Source organism: Engraulis encrasicolus, chromosome 20 (assembly GCF_034702125.1).
Source record: "Engraulis encrasicolus isolate BLACKSEA-1 chromosome 20, IST_EnEncr_1.0, whole genome shotgun sequence".
Taxonomy (NCBI): Eukaryota; Metazoa; Chordata; class Actinopteri; order Clupeiformes; family Engraulidae; genus Engraulis; species Engraulis encrasicolus.
In genome coordinates, this window is record NC_085876.1 from 37,775,604 (window position 1) to 37,783,103 (window position 7,500).

Consider the following 7,500-nt stretch of genomic DNA (forward strand, 5'->3'; position numbering starts at 1 on the left):
TAAGGGTTTTAATTTGAGTTTGGAACTTCAGTTAATTTAAAGTGGTAGTTCGCTATTTTAGACATTAAGCCCTGTTTGTGTGACTTCTGGGGTGAAGTAGAGATGTTCTCATCACAATTTTGACATTTGGTGCTGAACGGAGCATTTGGGTATCCAAGACTACAGGCCCCCCACCTTTACATTGACTCCAATAGAGCACTCAAGCAATCGATTATAAAATGGCATTAAACTTTTGTTTGAGAAGACATGGAACTCACCGTGTGGTCAGTGGTAGACAGCGATAAATTGACCCAAAAATTGCAGCGAAATATGCCTTCTAACACTGTTGTTTAGCATTTGGCGGACCTATTTTTCCCCAGACGCCGTTGAATAGCAGTAGACATCCAGCCAGTAGGTAGCGATAGTGTGTTGTTTATGTAGACATCAAGGAGCGAGGTAGAACCACAGACCTGTATATACAGGTCTGTGGGTAGAACGGCTATCTTTGAGCGGGACTGGCTACAAAAACTACAGTTTGCATACAAACCATAGATAGTAACGTAAACAAACGCACCCCCATTTCCGGTCGCGCGGAGTAATACTAGTCAAACCAATACAATCAATGAAGACGGACAATAATGAATATATCTTCTCTGGAAGCGTATTTCGCGGTGATTTTCGAGCCAACGTATCGCTGCCCACCTCTGACCACTCGGTGAGTTTCATGTCTCTGCAAACGAAAGTTTAATGCCATTTTATGATCGATTGCTTGAGTGCTTCATTGGAGTCAATGTAAAGGTGGGGGGGCTGCAGTCTTGAATACCCAAATGCTCCGTTCAGCACCAAATGTCAAAATTGTGATGAGAACATCTCTACTTCACCCCAGAAGTCACACAAACAAGGCTTAATGTCTAAAATAGCGAACTACCACTTTAAATGATAGAGTAAGATCAGACCATCTCTCATTGTCCACGGAGACAGCTATTCGCCCAGGCTAGGACTCTTGCATCGTTGGCATCAAGTTAAGCAGTTGGCACTGATTGAGCAAGAAATTGTCCCGACTCCCAAAAAGTCTTCCCAGTGACCAATCGCGGCAAAATCGGGCCAGAAGTTGCACAGTGTAACCCGGCTTTACTCTGGTTGAGTGTATGAGTTGAGACTTGAGAAGTGAAATACAGAGGTTCCAGCACACAGCTTAAAATCAGAGTAATGTATGCAAGTCTGTTTGCTTATTTGAGCTTCAACTTTCCCATCTTGCTGCTCAATCTTTTCTTCCTTAAACACTTTTGCAGGTCCGGATTACTCTTTTCTAATCTGTTTATTTTATTTTGTTTTATTTTGCATAGCACTTTGGACAGTGTTTCCTGTATTTGTGCTCTATTCAAGATGTTACTTTTGCTAAGTATTCTAACTAGTAGTTAAGAGTTAAGAGAGGACCAAATCCAGCGGTTTGGGTGCAGGAACTCGCTCTGTTAAACATCCAAATCCAAGAGGCAGCTTCTGGTTACAGAGGGGCAAGTAGGACCTACTGATTTGCTCAGGTGCATGCAGCCAGATTAGAAACAACAACAGCAACATGCACATGTGCGCACGCACGCACGCACGCACACACACACACACACATACACACGCACACACGCACGCACACACACACACACACACACACACACACACACACACACACACACACACACACACACACACACACACACACACACACACACACACACACACACACACACACACACACACACACTCAGGCAGAACCATATGTAAGTTTCGGAGATGGTTTGTTCAAGTTCAAGTTCAGTTGATTTAGCCATGGTGGGGGATTGTTGTCGGCAGATGTATTACTTAACATTTTTTGTATAAAAAATGATATGTGGCCTACTATTTATTTTGCAAATGAACGCAATTCTGAATACTTACAGTAGCAGCACATCTGTTTCCCGCATCAGAGTTACTGTGAGGTCATAGATTCGAGACGGGATTTGCAAAAATGAAATAAATTGACTTTTTTATTGTGTGCTGTAAATAAAGTGTGTGTGTGTGCGTGCCTACATGCCTGCATGCGTGCATGCCTGCGTGCATGCAAGCGTGCGTGCCTGCATGCGTGCGTGCCTGCGTGCCTACATGCCTGCATGCGTGCATGCCTGCGTGCATGCAAGCGTATGTGTGCGGATGTGTGCGTGTGCACGGTGCACGTCTCTGTGAATTTATTCATGTGTGGTTGTGCCTGCACGCATCAAATTAAAATGCTAGAGAATTGTTTACCTAAGAAGAAAAAAAACAGGAAGCAAAGCAAATCTCCCGAGTGGTCGGCGGGCGTCCGCATGCAGCCAGACAATGGGGGTGCTGTTGATTAGGCCCACTAATGGACACGCGGCGCACACAAGGTGAAGTCATTTCATGCCAATCGCCACTCATTACTTAATGAAGGCTGATGACTCAGGGAGCACAGAGAGCACGCTGCCCCTGCTGCTGATGGAGAAGAGACAGAGGGTGTGCGTGTGTGTTTGTGTGTGTGTCAGTGTGTGTGTGTGTGTGTGTGTGTGTGTGTGTGTGTGTGTGTGTGTGTGTGCGTGTGTGTGCGTGCGTGTGTGACATCTTACCATATTATTGTATGTTTGTGTGTGTGTGAGAATGTGTTTGATTATCTGTGTGTATGTGTTCATGTGTGTGTGTGTGTGTGTGTGTGTGTGTGTGTGTGTCTGTGTCTGTGTCTGTGTCTGTGTGTGTGTGTGTGTGTGTGTGTGTGTGTGTGTGTCTGTGTCTGTGTCTGTGTCTGTGTCTGTGTGATGGAAAGAGCGGAGGACGTATAATCATATTGTTATTTACCTCCTAAAAACATAGCAGGGGCGCCTCGCCACACAATTATGGTGCTCCGGTTAAAGACAGCGAGTAGGAGATTATTGTTATTGTTTATTTATTAATTAATTCAGATGAATAATTCATAGCCTCGTTAAGTACCGTTTATTCACACAAGTGAAGAGGGTGATCCTAAAAGCCTCTTGATTGTGCATTTCTCAGGCAATCACCTAGGCCTTTCTTGTTTTGTTTTGTCACTCAATCGCCCGTGTTAAACGAAGCATAATTTCGTTGCATTATTATCTTTTTATTGATGAATTAATTCATTAATCAATATTATTTTTCTGTTGAGGTTTTAGTTTTGTTTTTTCTTCAAGGTCCTGTTTGCACTGGGTTTGTTACATGATTTTCTTTTTTAAATACTACCTTTTTTATGTCTCACAATATCTCACATTTTGACAAATGTCTCACATTTTGCCCTAGATTGTGCTGCACAATGAACAACCACCATTTTTCAAAGTCAAGAGTGCTTCCTTGGTAGTACAAGGGATAGTTGATTTTTTTTACGATTTCACTTCATTGTGACTCACCAAGTATTGTTCCAAATTCAAGTATTCTTCAGAATTTTACCAAGTCCCAAACCCTTCATTCGTAGAATTGTCAATGAGTGCGTATACATGCAGTTCAGTATCCCGAATATGATCGGGATATTAAGTATCCCGAATTTGCATTTGCGCATATAAACACTTCAGTATCCCGAATAAGCCCTTATTCGGGGTACTGAGAAATCGGGATATGCTAGGTGGAGTTTTCCGAAAGAAGCCGGGATACTGACGCATGTATACACCTTATCCCGAATACAGGGGCTTCCCATGGAACGCTGTTGCTGGTATCCAGGCTACACGCATTTGAAGAGAATTCTATAACGGCCAAGAATGTTGACTGGGATATTACGTTCTGTGCTCATATAAACACCTTATCCCGAATATGATCATAACCGGGATATGCCTCATATTCGGGATACTGAACTGCATGTATACGCACTCAATGTTGCACTTACCTTTCAAAAATACCCAGTATTCTCCACGGCTCTGCACTTCTGTATAGTTCTGTTTTTGAGTTTTTCATATTCAATTCAACACAACATGGTCATTGTGTGTGGTCATCATGTGTGGGAGTTTTTGACTATGGACAATTTGTGTACTGTTTATTACATGGTTTCACAGACTTTTTTTTTTCCAAATTTTGCCAAAGGAGCATGTTTCCATGTTTAAAATCAGTTGGAAATAAATAAATGGAACTGCAATAATGTTCACTTCCACTTCCAAGCCTGCTCCATTTCTGATTGTGAGTGTACTGTGTTGGTATTACGAATCACACTTGACTTTGAGAAACAGTGAGAGACCCACAGTAGCAATAATACACAGAAATCCACCAGTGTAAGATGGCATGCATGTGATCTAACCTGTATGAGTCATAGTTCCTTGAAAGCCAAAGCACTGTCATTATCTGTGTATTGAGGCATGGAGATGTATGGTGTCGGAGGAAATGTGTTCCATTCTGCCTTTTAAAGAAGTACTGTATATCGATGTATGTATGAATGAATGAATGAATGAATGAATGAATGAATATAAAGCATTTTGGACTCTCTCTCTCTCTCTCTCTCTCTCTCTCTCTCTCTCTCTCTCTCTCTCTCTCTCTCTCTCTCTCTCTCTCTCTCTCTCTCTCTCTCTCTCTCTCTCTCTCTCTCTCTCTCTCTCTCTCTCTCTCTCTTATTCTGAGGAAGAAGATACAATCACTCTGTGAAAATGTCAGCTTGAGGGTTGAACTACAGAACCTACGGCGTCAGTGGACGTTTTCACAATGGCGCCTCAAGATAATGTGTAGGAGTGTATGAAAGCCTATCCCTGCTCCTCAATATATAACTATTTAATACAGACATTTCTCCTCTGCCCATTGAAAAGTTCATCTTTAGATGTCCATGTTCTACCACAGACTGTGAAAAGGGTAGAGAATCTTCTTCTACTACAGTATGTCTGAAATCCATGCTGGGTATTTCTGTCAGCTATAGCGAAGGGGAGAAAGCCAGCGCACGTCTCTGCATATCACATTCAAGCCATAGGTGCAACAACATAGATTCTGAACAGCATAAAAAGTAAGGTTTTTTTTCATCACACACAGGACCGTAACTGGTAGGCCACAGCGTGCAGTGCAGTGAATTCATGTGGTTAACTCCAAGTGCAAAAAAGATAAGACATTCTGGAATGAATCAGACATGAAATTGGCCGGGCCGGACTAACGCACAGGCTAGATATGGCTGCAGCCTAGGGGAGGGTCCCATCTGCCAGGGGGCAGATTGCCCAAAAGTGGAAAAATTACAGATGCAATATTGACATATTCGTCCATCATGTTGAGTAAAGTTGGTACACATGATATCCTGAATTTTAGCTCATCATTATGACACTGTGAAATTTGCCTTCTAGGGGGCCCCACAGCAACCTGTAGCCTAGGGGGCCCCATGCCATCTTAATCCGGCCCTGAGCCATACGACAACATAGACTCTGAACAGCATAAAAAGTAGAATTTTTTTCGTCACACACACAACACTCTAGCTGGTAAGCTACAGTGTGCAAGTGCAGTGAATTCATGTGGTTAACTTCAAGTGCTTGAATGAATCAGACAAGAAATTCTGTACATACATGGCATCATACTCATAAATGCATGCAAACTGCTCAAGCGTCACGGTACGTCAACACCATCACACTTGAACATGTTATTACTTCTTTTCCCACTTGTGTGTAGAACTGTCACAGAATCTTTACACTTTACCTACAAGGTGCGGTAGTGGTTTTACCCACTCCCAACCACTTTCCCCCTACCTATTTTCTATCATATGACTTGGATCACTGTAGTTCTTCCAGGAAAATGGATTCGCTTAGATGCTGTATCCTTTCATCTTCTACATTACACAAAAGATTGTCGGTTTCATACAATTGAAGGCTAAGAGACTCAGTCAGTACTGGTGAGATACAATTGTAGGGTTAGAGACGTTAGCAGAATGTCACACGCGGTGGATCCAGAGTAAATGCGGAGTGTGTGTGTGTGTGTGTGTGTGAGTGCGTGCGTGCGTGCGTGCGTGCGTGCGTGCGTGCGTGCGTGCGTGTGTGTGTGTGTGTGTGTGTGTGTGCGTTCGCGTGCATAGCCTGTAGCCACGCGTGCCGGCCCGCAAGTGTGTGTACGTGTGTGTGTGTGTGTGTGTGTGTTCGTGTGTGCCTGCTTTTGTGTGGTGTGTGTGCACGCTTGCCTTGGCATAACCCTAGTCTGATGAACCAGAGTGATATCATCTCCACAGCCCTCCTGTTTTCAACGTTAATTAAAATTCATTGAATTCACTCCCTCTGCCCATCCCCCCCCTCCCTCGAACACTGCCAGCACAAAGGAGAGTCATTTTTTGCAGTGATATTTCAACATTCAGAGAGTCAAATTTTCCACTCATGGTGTTTGGATTAACAACCTAAGTGTTGAATTAACTCTGAAAAAAACGCACTGTGCCCCAACCGTCACTGTGGTGTAGTTTACGTAGAACGCGGGTATACGGAGTATACCCACTTCTACCATAGAAGACTCGATTGATAAATAAAATGAAGTGAGGTACCGTCTCGTCTTCCTAACAGAAATTCACGCCACAGCTTGCATTTCTACCATAGAAGACTCGATAGACAAAATGAAAATAAAAGGTATTTATTAATACACAGGTAGGCAACATTTCTCTTTGGCGCAGGTCCCCGACCTGCAGAATATAGTTTGTAAAACGGGGGGCTCATATCCTGCCGATGATGAGGCAGGGGCGAAGCCTACCCCCATTACAGGACAGGGACCAACTGGTGACGGTGGCTCGTGGGGATAAGGCTGAAGGAGGCTGAAGCGGACCAGGGAACCAGGACATCGGGAGACGTAGGTTGAAAGAGATGGAGTCCAAGGAGACGAAGGTTGCGGGAGATGCGGTCCAAGGAGGCGTAGGTTGAAGGAGACGGGGTCCAAGGAGATGGAGGTGGAAGGAGATGGGGTCCAAGGAGACAGAGGTTGAAGGAGACGGGGTCCAAGGAGACGGAGGTTGAAGGAGACGGGGTCCAAGGAGACGGAGGTTGAAGGGGATGGAGGTGGGGCGTCGGCGTCTGCTTATTCTGATTAGCAAAGAGCGGAAACAGACAGAGACTTTTAAAACCAAGGCGTAGACATTCTATTGGCTGAAAGCTGAGGTTAAGCGAGAGACGTGGCGGGATTCCCCATCCGGGAGCTATGATTGGATAATTAAGGCCAGTGATGAGTGTGAGGTACTGTCTCGTCTTCCTAGCAGAACTTAACGCCACAGGCATACATTTCTAAATTTCAGGGATTTCAGTATTACCCACTTAAAATTGATTGATCCATTGTTTTGAATAGCACAAATATATACAGTACACCCACTTCAAAAAATGCTCAAATATACAGTATATCCACCATAAAAAAGTAGACTACACCACTGTGACTACCCCATCTCCATCCCCATCCCCAGCGTTTTTCTCCGTCTCTTTCACACTCTCAGCAGTGCATAATCCCCCCCACTAACACACCCCTGCCTCCACCATGCACACGCTCCGCAGGTCTAAAAAGGCTCCTCTCCTGGCAGTCCAGTCGGTGGTCTTCTTACCCCGCACCCCCTGCCACCCCCCG